Consider the following 15,591-nt stretch of genomic DNA (forward strand, 5'->3'; position numbering starts at 1 on the left):
ACCCCCTCTATCAGTACAGCCCCCCCAGGACAAATGACCCCTTCCATCAGTACAACCCCCCCAGGACAAACCACCCCCTCCATCAGAACCACCCCCCCAGGACAAACCACCCCCTCCATCAGTACAATCCCCAGGACAAACCACTCCCTCCATCAGTACAGCCCCCCCCCCAGGACAAACTACCCCCTCCATCAGTACAGCCCCCGCCAGGACAAACTACCCCCTCCATCAGTACAGCCCCCCCCAGGACAAACTACCCCCTCCATCAGTACAACCCCCCCAGGACAAACCACCCCCTCCATCAGTACAGCCCCCCCAGGACAAACTACCCCCTTTATCAGTACAGTCCCTCCCAGGACAAACTACCCCCATCAGTACAGCCCCCCCAGGACAAACTACCCCCATCAGTACAGCCCCCCCAGGACAAACTACCCCCATCAGTACAACCCCCCCAGGACAAACTATATCAGTAGTACAGCCCCCCCCACCTGTCAACACCACAGAGGACATCCCTCCCCCCCTCATCGCAAGCCGACACCCCCTTCCCCCCGACCCTTACCGCACTAGCACGGGCGGCTCAGATACATGGAACACCCGGGCGGCAGCTGGAGAGGAAAGGACAGTGTGACAGGCAGCAGCGCCGTAGTGAGAGAGACAGAGGAGGAGGAGAACACTCACTGCCGCTGCGCTGCTCCGGATGGTGTTACCCCTGTAGCGGGTGGCACCCGGGTGCGGACCGCACCCCCCGCACCCCACTAGCAACGCCACTGCTCCCTGCCTCTTCATTGCTCCCTTATGCCCTGAGAAAATATCTAGTGCTTCTGCATGTAGGGTAGAATGTGACCTCCTCCCTTGTCATGGAGTCTGAGCCTGTGCAGTCAGCCACCAGTCCTGAACATTTTCATGTAAGGGAAGGGCTGACAGCATCAACCCCATGTGAGCGCAGATACCAAGATACCAACCCACATGTTGCTTACATTGGGTTTGATTTTTGGCTTTGATAGAGTAAAAGAGCAGTGGGGAGAAGTTAGTATGAGAGGGTCAGGAGTGGTCCAGCAAGAGACATGTGGGGAGATTTACTAAAACTCGTGCACTCAGAATCTGGTGCAGCTGTGCATGGTAGCCAATTTTCCAACTGCTTGTTCAATTAAGCTTTGACAAAAAAACCTGGAAGCTGATTGGTTTCTCTGCAGAGCTGCACCAGATTTTGCACGCTGGAGTTTTAGTAAAGCCCTCCCACTATCGCTTTGACCCGAGGTTACTTAAAACTGAATCGGGTCATCTCATAAAATAATGCCATCAGTTTGTATCCCATCCCCCATATATTTACGAGTTAGTGCTCATAAGGGGGCTGTAATGCAGAGACACACCTCCCTTATTCTTAAGTCTCATAGCAGCCAACAATTTTCCTCACTCCTGCTTCAGCCCTGGAACGTGGGCAGGGCCTCAATGTCATCACATACAATACAGGACCAACAGTGGCAGGATGACGTCAGTTAAGGCCTGGAAATGGTTGTCTATATAGGATCTGGTGGGGGGGGGGGGAGGGGGGAATATACAGGGGGACACCCTAATGGCATTTTTACAGCTATCTGAAGTTCAGCTCTATAATAAGACTTAGAACTAAATGCAACATCAGTTATAAAGATGGAACAGTATTATTCATCTAGTGCTGTTTTGAAGAAAAAATAACACTCTCCAAAGTTTCCTAATAAAGCCAGTATCATACAACAACTTGCTCCTGCGTTCTTTAGTCTGGATGCACACAGGTGGTTTTTAATTGTGTGATTTCCCATGTTTAATAGCTAGTGATTGCTAGACATGCTATTGCTTGAAATAGCAATCAACCACACACATTGGAGCATTGTGATACCATCAGCGAATAATCACTAGCACCTGCTACACAGTACAGCCAACCCTCCTGTACTGGGCCGGGCCCCATCAGTTTAAAAGGCAGGCCCTGCTGAACAGGGGGGCTGGCTGTATTGCTGGCACTTATGGATCCAAAGGCTGCAGAGTAAGGGCCTGATCAATCTTTGTCCTCAGTCCCTTGCTCTGTTTCAAATGTGAAACATTAAATAAATAAATAAAAAATAAAATTCTAAAAAAAGTAAATAAATTGTAAAATTCTAAAAAAAAATTAAAAAAAATAAGTTTTAACCCCACACTAGCAAACCACAACTGCATGCTTTGCACATGGTTGCGGGGCACTTTCAGAGCAGTGCTATTAATTTGAATGGGTATTTATCGATGAAAGTATAGTTTCTGCCAGGACTACAAAGCCTAGCATCGCAGCCATGTCATTTTAGAGAAAGTATCATTTGATATTTTCAGAGGTGGGGGGCCCTGTCCAATAGGCTGTATGGGGCTCCATGATTTCTAACAGCAGCCCTGATAATAAATGTTTGCTTTTGGGTTTAAAATAGAAGTTCAGCCAAAAGTACAGCCTGTATCAGAGGAGTGCAGTTTGTTCTGCACTCCTGTGACCCGTTTTCAGCTGACGTCGTCTGACGTCAGTGTGCCGGTCCAGGCTTGGGCAAGATTAGGACAGTGAAGTCAGGATCCGCGCCCATATGCCTGGACCTGCACCCGGCTCAGCCTCTCAGTGAGCCGGCCGCTCCTGCCCCCTCCACAGTCCAGCTCTCCAATGACTGACAGTCCCTAGCTCTCTGCTCAGAGAGCATTGAGAACCAAGCGATTGGCAGTGTTTGAGCGCTCGGTTTTCAATGTTAGAGCCGATGGGGAACAGATGCTGCATCCACCTAGGTGAGTATGGTTCTTTAAAAAAGCAAAACCCCATACTTCTCTTTTAATCTTTCATGTATACAAATATCTCAAAGTCCAAAATTTTCATTCTAGAAGCTGTCTCAATTTAGCTTTCTCCTAGACTTCTCTGTTAGACTAGCTGCATTAGATGATGTCATTCTCTGAAACCAGTCTGAAATCCAAGGACCTTAAGCATAGTGCCTCATAACCCCACTGAAGTCTATGGCCTTTTTAATGATTTAGCAAGCTATTATTACATTTAGGGTATGGGTAACTGGGCAGTGCCATGGGGGACATGTGCAAAACTTTTTTTTTTTTTTTTTTGGATATCATGCAGCGGGAAGCAGGTCCTGTAAATCCTCCCAATGTCTTACATGCTGGAACAGGTTCAGGATCAACTGGGGAACAATATTGACTATCAGACTGAGGACATTTAGTGGCAGAAACACAGTATTGTAGGGAAAACTCTGGCTTGAACCTACATATGCAGTTGACAACTAAAGCTGGTTTTATTACTTTGTCATTTAATTATTTTTTGTTTTTGTTTTTTTGGATGGAGTTCTTTAAATTTGTGTTTTTTTGTTTAGATTAGCTTTAACTGCAAATTTCATCATGTGCTGGTTGGACTTCAGTATTCTTAGTTACGGTTCTAAAACTGTATCCAAAGCTTTTTTTTTTTTTTTTTTTTTTTTTTAAGTTTAGGATAGAGTAGGGAATTGTTAGACCCTCAGTTAGGTTTTTACTGCTGTTCCCACCTTGGAGAATCACCCTGCTCTATTTGTCCTTGTGCACGCTGTCACGAGGACTCAAAGTAAGAGAAAATCCAAAATTCTGAGTAGTCACTAAGGCTGGGTTCACACTTATGCGAATTGAATGCGGTTTTCCCCACATCCAATTCGCATGACAGGAAATTGTTACCGGGGTCTCAGCCTGTTCACACATCTCCAAAGCGGCTAAGGAGCAGATTGCACAGGAGTCCTCTGCATCTTTGCCTCCATTTCGGGTTTGAATTCTGATTTGTCCCTTAAATGGAGAACAGGGACGCACCATACCACTGCTGTGAGCCACATCTGAATTAAGTGTGAATCCAGCCTAAAACAGGAATAGAGAAGAAACCTTCCAATGGGGACACAGAGGCATTTTTTTTAAGGAAGATTTCCCCTCACTTTGAAGATTTCCTCTCACTTTCTATCGCATCTACAGGATAGGAAGTTAGGGGAAATCCTCCCAAGTGGAGACAAAAAAAAAAAAACTAACATATATTTTCTACTCAAAAAAAGAAGCAAAAACAAAAAGGTTCTGGCTTTAGATATATTCTAAGAAAAAAAATGTGTTACTGTATAATGCTGATAATATTCTCCCTGACCTTGTATTTTAAGGTCAGTTCTTGCTACAAATTTAAGGAAATATATCAAATTAAATGGTAATCCCTACTTGCCGCTGCTTCCTGGCCCTTTAAGAACTTCTTTAAGGCGGGGCGGAGGCGGCCATTGTGATTGACTGCTGATCGCAAATATGCATCAGGAGCTTTCTGGTCTCTGCTAGTGGCTGTGCTGGGACACGCAGGGTATGCGCTCTTAGCACAGTTGTGTGTTTACATACAGTGCAGTGAAAAAGTATTTGCCCCGTCCTAATTTTTTTTTTGCATATTTCTCACACTTAAATGATTAAGATCATCAAACAAATTTTAATATTACACAAAGATCACCCGAGTAAACCCAAGATGCAGTTTTTAAATTATCATTTCATTTTGTATTTACTCGGGTTATGTTTGTGTAGTAATAAAATTAGTTTGATGATTATAGTCATTTAAGTGTGACGAATATGCAAAAAAAATGCAAAAAAAATCAAAAATCCGAAAGAGGCAAATACTTTTTCACAGCATTGTAGGTGTTGGCCGGTTTATGTAGGATATGTGTATATATACATATATATATACACACACACAGTATATTTAGATGTAGGATAATATATATATTTGCAGTATATATACACACACAAATACAGTACTGAAATATTGACCATGCCAGAATTTGTCCAAGCCAACTATAGGGCCGCATATATGTGGCCACTTGCCATTAAAGCCCACCCGTCGAGAGGCCACATATGCATACGGCCGGCAGGAAGAGGTTAAGAAAGCGTTAAGTCTTTATAATGTAACTGTATAGCCAGAATTGTTCTTTAGTAAAACTCCGCTTATACTGCTTTTTCAGATGGATATAAACATGTGATAGGCCACAATCCCTATTTCGCCTCCATCATCAGTTTCAACATAATCTCACTGCAGCTTAGAGGTTGACATAGGTAACTGACACCAGGGCCAAGTGATATATGTTTCCAGGCATCAATGGTTTGCTGTCCCTGTGTATACACACCCTAGACTGCCAATATATATTATTAATACTAGAGGTTGGACTATATTTTCCATGCATAAGGAGCTGTCATTAAATTTTTACTAGCACTAAGGTTTGTATCACATACATACTCATAGTAGAACCTGTTACTGCAATATACAGGTATCTAGGATGGCATGATGAGCACTGTTTCACTTTGGAAATGAAAGGCAACAGCTTTTATTAGCAGATACAGTAAAAATAACCATATTAAAATATACAGTATCTCACAAAAGTGAGTACACCCCTCACATTTTTGTAAATATTTTCTTCTATTTTCTATGTGACAACACTGAAGAAATGACACTTTACTACAATGTAAAGTAGTGAGTGTACAGCTTGTATAACAGTGTAAATTTGCTGCCCCCTCAAAATAACTCAACACACAGCCATTAATGTCTAAACCGCTGGCAACAAAAGTGAGTACACCCCTAAGTGAAAATGTCCAAATTGGGCCCAATTAGCTATTTTCCCTCCCTGGTGTCATGTGACTCGTTAGTGTTACAAGGTCTCAGATATGATTGGGGAGCAGGAGTGTTAAATTTGGTGTTATCGCTCTCACTCTCTCATACTGGTCACTGGAGGTTCAACAAGGCACCTCATGGCTAAGAACTCTCTGAGTATCTGAAAAAAGAATAGTTGCTCTACATAAAGATGGCCTAGGCTATGAGAAGATTGCCAAGACCCTGAAACTGAGCTGCAGCATGGTGGCCAAGACCAGATAGCGGTTTAACAGGACAGGTTCCTCGCCATGGTCAACCAAAGAAGTTGAGTGCATGTGCTCAGTGTCATATCCAGAGGTTGTCTTTGGGAAATAGACGTATGAGTGGTGCCAGCATTGCTGCAAAGGTTGAAGGGGTGGGGGGTCAGCCTGTCAGTACTCAGACCATACGCCGCACACTGCATCAAATTGGTCTGCTTGGCTGTCGTCCCAGAAGGAAGCCTCTTCTAAAGATGATGCACAAGAAAACCCACAAACAGTTTGCTGAAGACAAGCAGACTAAGGACATGGATTACTGGAACTAGGGATGAGCTTCCCTAGGTTAGTGCGTCCTCCTCAAAGCTAAAACTACAAGTTAGTGTAGTGAGACCTCTGCACAGTGTTCAGCTAAAGCTACAAGTTAGTGTAGTGCAGGGATCCTCAAACTACGGCCCTCCAGCTGTTGCGGAACTACACATCCCATGAGGCATTGTAAAACTCTGACAATCACAGACATGGCTAGGCATGATGGGAATTGTAGCTCTTGAACAACTGGAGGGCCGTAGTTTGAAGACCCTTGGTGTAGTGCGTCCTGTTCACAGTGTTCAGCTAAAGCTACAAGTTAGTGTAGTGCGTCATGCTCACAGTGTTCAGCTAAAACTACAAGTTAGCGTAGTGCGACCTCTGCACAGTGTTCAGCTAAAGCTACAAGTTAGTGTAGTGCGTCCTCCTCACAATGTTCAGCTAAAACTACAAGTTAGTGTAGTGAGACCTCTGCACAGTGTTCAGCTAAAGCTACAAGCTAGTGTAGTGCGTCCTCCTCACAGTGTTCAGCTAACGCTACAAGTTAGTTTAGTGTGACCTCTGCACAGTGTTCAGCTAAAGCTACAAGTTAGGGTAGTGCGTCCTCCTCACAGTGTTCAGCTAAAGCTACAAGTTGGTGTAGTGTGTCCTCCTCACAGTGTTCAGCGAAAACTACAAGTTAGTGTAGTGCGACCTCTGCACAGTGTTCAGCTAAAGCTACAAGTTAGTGTAGTATGTCCTCCTCTAAAGCTACAAGTTAGGGTAGTGCGTCCTCCTCATAGTGTTCAGCTAAAGCTACAAGTTGGTGTAGTGTGTCCTCCTCACAGTGTTCAGCGAAAACTACAAGTTAGTGTAGTGCGACCTCTGCACAGTGTTCAGCTAAAGCTACAAGTTAGTGTAGTGCGTCCTCCTCACAGTGTTCAGCTAAACCTACAAGTTATTTTTTTGCGAGCTCTGCACAGTGTTCAGCTAAAGCTACCTGTAGAAGGTTGGTGGTGTTTTCCTGATCCTATCACTACCACAGGCAGCTAAATAAGCTACAAGTTATTTTTTGGTGAGCTCTGCACAGTGTTCACCTAAAGCTACCTGTATAAGGTTGGTGGTGTTTTCCTGATCCTATTACTACCGCAGGCAGCTAAATAAGCTACAAGTTAGTATAGTGCGAGCTCTGCACAGTGTTCACCTAAAGCTGCCTGTAGAAGGTTGGTGGTGTTTTCCTGATCCTATTACTACCGCAGGCAGCTAAATAAGCTACAAGTTAGTATAGTGCGAGCTCTGCACAGTGTTCACCTAAAGCTGCCTGTAAGTTGGTGGTGTTTTCCTGATCCTATCACTACCACAGGCAGCTAAATAAGCTACAAGTTATTTTTTGGTGAGCTCTGCACAGTGTTCACCTAAAGCTACCTGTATAAGGTTGGTGGTGTTTTCCTGATCCTATCACTACCGCAGGCAGCTAAATAAGCTACAAGTTAGTATAGTGCGAGCTCTGCACAGTGTTCACCTAAAGCTGCCTGTAGGTTGGTGGTGTTTTCCTGATCCTATCACTACCACAGGCAGCTAAATAAGCTACAAGTTATTTTTTGGCGAGCTCTGCACAGTGTTCACCTAAAGCTACCTGTAGAAGGTTGGTGGTGTTTTCCTGATCCTATTACTACCGCAGGCAGCTAAATAAGCTACAAGTTAGTATAGTGCGAGCTCTGCACAGTGTTCACCTAAAGCTGCCTGTAGGTTGGTGGTGTTTTCCTGATCCTATCACTACCACAGGCAGCTAAATAAGCTACAAGTTATTTTTTGGCGAGCTCTGCACAGTGTTCACCTAAAGCTACCTGTAGAAGGTTGGTGGTGTTTTCCTGATCCTATCACTACCGCAGGCAGCTAAATAAGCTACAAGTTAGTGTAGTGCGAGCTCTGTACAGTGTTCACCTAAAGCTACCTGTAGAAGGTTGGTGGTGTTTTCCTGATCCTATCACTACCGCAGGCAGCTAAATAAGCTACAAGTTATTTTTTGGCGAGCTCTGCACAGTGTTCACCTAAAGCTACCTGTAGAAGGTTGGTGGTGTTTTCCTGATCCTATCACTACCGCAGGCAGCTAAATAAGCTACAAGTTAGTGTAGTGCGAGCTCTGCACAGTGTTCACCTAAAGCTACCTGTAGAAGGTTGGTGGTGTTTTCCTGATCCTATCACTACTGCAGGCAGCTAAATAAGCTACAAGGTTTTTTTTGGCGAGCTCTGCACAGTGTTCACCTAAAGCTACCTGTAGAAGGTTGGTCGTGTTTTCCTGATCCTATCACTACCGCAGGCAGCTAAATAAGCTACAAGTTAGTGTAGTGCGAGCTCTGCACAGTGTTCACCTAAAGCTACCTGTAGAAGGTTGGTGGTGTTTTCCTGATCCTATCACTACCGCAGGCAGCTAAATAAGCTACAAGTTAGTGTAGTGCGAGCTCTGCACAGTGTTCACCTAAAGCTACCTGTAGAAGGTTGGTGGTGTTTTCCTGATCCTATCACTACCGCAGGCAGCTAAATAAGCTACAAGTTATTTTTTGGTGAGCTCTGCACAGTGTTCACCTAAAGCTACCTATATAAGGTTGGTGGTGTTTTCCTGATCCTATTACTACCGCAGGCAGCTAAATAAGCTACAAGTTAGTATAGTGCGAGCTCTGCACAGTGTTCACCTAAAGCTGCCTGTAGAAGGTTGGTGGTGTTTTCCTGATCCTATCACTACCGCAGGCAGCTAAATAAGCTACAAGATAGTGTAGTGCGAGCTCTGCACAGTGTTCACCTAAAGCTACCTGTAGAAGGTTGGTGCTGTTTTCCTGATCCTATCACTACCGCAGGCAGCTAAATAAGCTACAAGTTATTTTTTGGCGAGCTCTGCACAGTGTTTACCTAAAGCTACCTGTAGAAGGTTGGTGGTGTTTTCCTGATCCTATCACTACCGCAGGCAGCTAAATAAGCTACAAGTTATTTTTTGGCGAGCTCTGCACAGTGTTCACCTAAAGCTACCTGTAGAAGGTTGGTGGTGTTCTCATACTACAGGCAGGCAGTTGATTTTGCTAGTTGCAGTATCAGTACATATATATATATATATATATATATATATATATATATATATATATATATATATATATATATATATATATATATCCCAGCTTAGTGCAGCTACAGGCCATTAGTATGTCTGGAAGGGCAACAAGGAGAGGCAGACAGTCACAAGCCAATGAAAGAGGGCAAGCAGGCTCTGTTTCTAGAGGCAACAGTGCTGGTCGTGGAGACGGTGCATCCTCATCAGCACGTGGCTGTGGGACACGCTTGGCCTTTTTTTCGGCAGCTGGCCGTGTTGAGCCGCAACATGCGGAAGACTTGGTCAAGTGGATGACCAAGCCGTCCTCATCCTCCTCATCCTCTCTCACCCATGCTCAGGGTACTTTGTCTGGCAAAGCAGCGGCCTCCTCCCTCGGCTCAATGTCATCAGTGATTCCTTCCCTAGCCCCACCATGTCCTCCTGAGTCCCTCGAACTGTTTGACCACAGTGTTGGGTACATGCTCCAGGAGGATGCCCAGCGTTTGGAAGGCTCTGATGATGATACTGAGCTAGATGAAGGCAGCAACGTGAGCACGGACAGAGGGGGTGCCCAAGAAGGACAGCAATCTGGCAGTATGCTGCAGTATGCTGCAGCATACTGCCAGGTTTGCTCCAGTGATGAGGAGGGAGGGGATGATGAGGTCACTGACTCAACGTGGGTGCCTGATAGGAGGGAGGAGGAGGAGGAGGTGGCACATCACCAACAAGGCAGGATGCCCTCCAGGGGCCAGCTTAAGGGCAGCACACTGACTGCATCACACCCCAAAGCTCCGCATGTGCAGGGCGCTGCAGTCTCTGCGCATTATTCAAAAAGTTCTTTGGTGTGGGCCTTTTTTGAGACGAGTGCATCAGATCGCACCACTGCTATTTGCAACATATGTCTCAAGCGTATCTCACGTGGCCAAAACATCTCCCGCTTGGGCACCACATGCTTGACCAGACATATGTTGACCTGCCATGCAGTTAGTTGGCAAGCGTATCTAAAAGACCCACAGCAAAGAACAAAGAGGACCTCTCCTTGCTCCTCATCAGCTGAGATCTCCAACCCCACTATACCTTCAGTCCTCTCTGAGACCTGCACTGAGAGGAATGAAGGTGTAGAATTAGATGTGTCACAGCACACACTTGTGGGCAATCTGCTTTCGGTACACCTACGTCAGATTGTACCAGGCAAATTTCCCTGCCCCAGCTGCTGCACCGCCGAAAGAAGTTCGCTCCCAGCCATCCACATGCCCAGCGGTTGAATGCTAGCTTGGCAAAATTGCTAGCACTTCAACTGCTGCCTTTTCAGTTGGTAGACTCTGCCCCCTTCTGTGAGTTTGTGGAATGTGCGGTTCCTCAGTGGCAGGTACCCAAACGCCACTTTTTCTCACGGAAGGCGATTCCGGCTCTCTACCGGCATGTGGAAGGCAATGTCTTGGCCTCGCTGGACAGGGTGGTCAGCGGTAAGGTGCATATTATCGCTGACTCATGGTCCAGCAGGCATGGACAGGGATGTTACCTAAGTTTCACCACGCATTGGGTGACTCTGCTGGCAGCTGGGAAGGATGCAGGACAGAGTGCAGTAGTGTTGGAGGTTGTTCCGCCACCACGCCTCCAAAATGCCACTACTAATGATTGTGACACACCTCTCTTCTCCACCCCCTCCTCTTCTTCTTTCTCCATGGCCTCTTCCTGTGCTTTGTCCTCGGAACCAGCGGTGCTCCGTAGCCGTTCAAGGGGCTACGCAAGTATGCAGGCCAAAAGATGCCATGCGGTGCTTGAGCTGGTGTGCTTGGGGGACAGGAGCCACACTGGGGCAGAGGTTCTGTCAGCTCTGCAGGGGCAGGTTCAGAGGTGGTTGACGCCATGCCAACTCAAGGCAGGAATGGTGGTTTGCGACAATGGCACCAACCTCTTCTCTGCCCTCCGACAGGGACAAATGACCCATGTGCCCTGTTTGGCTCATGTCCTTAACTTGGTGGTGCAGCGGTTCTTGGGCAGGTACCCGGGCTTACAGGATGTCCTGAGGCAGGCCAGGAAAGTCTGTGTGCATTTCCGCCGGTCATATAATGCCAGTGCTTGGCTGGCAGACCTCCAAAAGGAGTTTAACCTGCCCAAGAACCTGCCTAATCTGTGACATGCCCACCAGGTGGAACTCAACGTTGGCCATGCTGCAGCGGCTGCACACGCAGCAGAGGGCCATCAATGAGTACCTGTGCGACTATGGCACTAGGACAGGGTCAGGGGAGCTTGTTTTTTTTCCCCACGCCAGTGGGCCATGATCAGGGATGCATGCACTGTCCTGTCACTATTCGAGGAGGCCACGAGGATGGTGAGCAGTGACAGTGCATGCATCAGTGACACTGTCCCCCTTGTCCACCTGCTGGAGCACACGCTGCATGGAATAATGGACAGGGCACTTGAGGCAGAACAGAGGCAGGAAGAGGAGGACTTCCTTAGCTCTCAAGATCACACAGGAAGAGAACGAGGAGGAGGAGGAGGAGGATTGTGTCAGTATGGAGGTGGAGCCTGGCACTCAGCATCAGCAGCAGTCTTTAAGGGATCAGTCCCAAGAAACACATGGACTTGTACTTGGCTGGGAGGAGGTGGCTGCGGACCATGTCGTCCTTAGTGACCCAGAGGACTCCGGACTGAATGCCTCCGCAAACCTACATGCATGGCCTCCCTGATCCTGCAAAGCCTGCGTAAGGATCCTCGTATTCGTGGTATCAAGGAGAAGGTTTTTGATGTCCTAGTACAGCTCCCACCTGACTCCTTGATGGTTTGGAATAGCAGGATTTCAAAGCCCATTTAGACCCTCTGTAACGGGGGGTCATGGGGTTCTGGTAAGCGGCCAGGCTCTTTATTCATGGTGGTGGACCCACATACCTAGGATTTCACAACAATTGGATAAATCTTGGATTGCAACATCACCCTTTGGTGTTTATGTGTGTGGACTTTTTATTGCACCCTTTATTTAATTTTAATATACATTGCAGTTTTTCACGTTTATTTTCTGCACCAATGCTCTATATTCATATGGTCTATTATACTTGCTTAAGGGGAGGTTGGATTATTTTAAACCTCGTACCTACTTTGAGTTTATTGTATGCACATATGGTTTTCCTGCACTTTTGTTAATAATATTTTTTAGTCACATATATTGTATTTTGTTTAGATGCGCGAGTCAATATTTTTCTCAATTTACGTTTGTGTGTTTGTGTCACATATAGGACTCTGCAGCACATATTATTGTCATTATTTTCTTTGATGCGCAGTTTTTTTCCAATTTTTCCAATTGAGCTACTGGCCTGTCCTGCATACAGCGTTCTTTCAGAACGCACATTCAGTGCTGCTGGAGGCTTTGTAACCGATCACAGGGTGCGTCTGTCCACCGACTCGGTCGATCGACTGGCCTTCATAAAAATGAATCAGTCTTGGATCACCACCAGCTACCAAGCACCTGATGCTGATGTAACCGAATAATTTTTTTTGAAATCTCAGATCCCTTCAAAGACTGCCTATGCTGATGCTGAGTGACTATCCTGAGTAATTATGCTCTTCCTCCTCAATGATCACGCTGATAGCTTGTAAGAACATTTTTGGTTCTGGGCGCCACCACCAGTGCCTAAGGCCCAATTTTTTTAGCCCCTGTTTAACAGGGGCGTGCAATTACAATTTTTGGTGCAATACTTTGCAGCAGGGCTCGTTTCTGTGTTCCAACTAGAGTATCTGTGAGGGGTTGCAGTGTTGTGGCACCAGCACCAGTGCCTAAGACCCAATTTTTCAGCCCCTGTTCAACAGGGGCATGTAATTACAATTCTTGATCTAATATTTCACAGCAGGGCCCGTTTCTACGCCCACCAAGAGCAAGTGAGGACTTACAGTGTTGTGGCACTAGCACCACCACCACCAAAGGCCCAATTTTTCTGCCCCTGTTCAACAGGGGCATGTAATTACAATTCTTGATCTAATATTTCACAGCAGGGCCCTGTGAGGGCTTACAGTGTTGTGGCCACAAGAACACCTAAGGCCCAAATTTCTGCTGAGTATATAGGGCAGGCTCCTACTTTCAAACATCCAACTTACAAACGACTACTACTTGGAAACGGAAGGAGACAACAGGAAGTGAGATGAAATCTACCCCTAGGAAGGGAAATTCTCTCCTGTAAGAGTGAATATGGGAAAAACGTTTCTCCTTTCCACTAATGCTTTATTACCAATCCTTGTTTCACAAAAATCCCCAAATTTTCAAAAAACATTTGTCATTGGGACAAAAAATGAGGTGAAATCTTTTGAAGAGGAGCACAGACAGCAAAACAAATGTCACAGGGGTGATAACCCTTCCCTATGTTTTCCAAAAAGCTTAAAATAGATTTTTTGGCTGGAGCTAAAACACGTTAAAAATGTACCAGTTCAAGATTACAAACAGATTCTACTTAACAACAAACCTACAGTCCCTGTCTTGTTTGCACCGCCTGTATACTGCCGTTCAGAGTATATAGGGCCTGGTGGCCCCACGACTTTCCTTTTTTTAATTCAGGTGCGGGGTTCCACTTAATATCCATACAAGACCCAAAGGGCCTGGTAATGGACTGGGGAGTTCCCATGCTGTTTGTCTCACTGATTTTCATCCATATTGCCAGGACTCGACATTACATTAAAGCTGCAAGCAGTTTTGAATGACTTTTTTTCCTTTAAAAATGACATTTTGTGCAGGGACTGTTCTAAGCACGGGAAACACGCGCCACTTTACAGGCTTACTATAGACACCTCCCAGGTACGATATTTAAAGGAATAATTCACTTTTTTTTAACTTTAAGCATCATTAAAATCACTGCTCCCGAAAAAACGGCCGTTTTTAAAAGTTTTTTTTTTTGCATTGATACATGTCCCCTGGGGCAGGACCCAGGTCCCCAAACCCTTTTTAGGACAATACCGTGCAAATTAGCCTTTAAAATGAGCACTTTTGATTTTGAACATTCGAGTCTCATAGACGTCAATGGGGTTCTTATGTTTGTGCGAATTTTGGGTCCGTTCGCAGGTTCTGGTGCGAACCGAACCGGGGGGTGTTTGGCTCATCCCTAACTGGAACCATGTCCATGTCTTATTTGGTTCAGATGGTGTCAAGCGTGTGTGGCAGCAACCAGGTAAGGAGTACAAAGATAAGTGTGTCTTGCCTACAGTCAAGCATGGTGGTGGGAGTGTCATGGTCTGGGGCTGCATGAGTGCTGCCGGCACTGAGGAGCTACAATTCATTGAGGGAACCATTAATGCCAACATGTACTGTGACATACTGAAGCAGAGCATGATCCCCTCCTTTCGGGGACTGGGCCTTAGGGCAGTATTCCAACATGATAACGACCCCAAACACACCTTCAAGGCGACCACTGCCTTGCTAAAGAAGCAAGGGGAACGGTGATGAACTGGCCAAGCATGTCTACAGACCTAACCCCATTGAGCATCTGTGGGGCATCCTCAAACGGAAGGTGGAGGAGCGCAAGGTCTCTAACATCCACCAGCCCCGTGATGTCATCATGGAGGAGTAGAAGAGGACTCCAGTGGCAACCTGTGAAGCTTTGGTGAACTCCATGCCCAAGAGGGTTAAGGCAGTGCTGGAAAATAATGGTGGCCACACAAAATATTTACACTTTGGGCCCAATTTGGACATTTTCACTTAAGGGTGTACTCACTTTTGTTGCCAGCAGTTTAGACATTAGTGGCTGTGTGTTGAGTTATTTTGAAGGGACAGCAAATTTACATTGTTATACAAGCTGTACACTCACTATTTTACATTGTAGCAAAGTGTAATTTCTTCAGGGTTGTCACATGAAAAGATAGAAGAAAATATTTACAGAAATGTGAGGGGTGTATTCACTTTTGTGAGATACTGTATCTTAAGTTGTATGACATTAATTAACACAAATACTAACAGAACACAAATATCTATAGTTTACAATCATAAAGAAGGTCCTTGACAGTTCTCTTAAGTAAAGGTGGTGAAAATGCGTACTAGCCACAAGTAACTAGCACACTGGGTACATAATCAATTAAATTGTTATCCCGAAATCCATTACATAACATAAGTTTGAGAACTTAAGACCAACTTGGAATGTTAAAGCGGTATTAAAAGAGAAGTTTAGGTGTTTTTTTTGTTTTGTTTTTTAAAAATCATATCTACCTAGGTGGCTGCAGCATCAATCTGATGCTGCATCTGTCCCCTGCCAACTCTAAGACTGAGAACTGAGCAATAAAACCCCGCTGATCACTCAGTGCTCAGTGAGCAGAGAGCTGCTGACTGTCAGTCAGCAGCTCTCTGCTCTGCCCTCCCCCCCATGCTCACTAGAGTGCTGGGCTGTGCAGGG

This window comes from Aquarana catesbeiana, linkage group LG08 (genome assembly GCF_042186555.1).
Source record: "Aquarana catesbeiana isolate 2022-GZ linkage group LG08, ASM4218655v1, whole genome shotgun sequence".
In the NCBI taxonomy this organism is placed as follows: domain Eukaryota; kingdom Metazoa; phylum Chordata; class Amphibia; order Anura; family Ranidae; genus Aquarana; species Aquarana catesbeiana.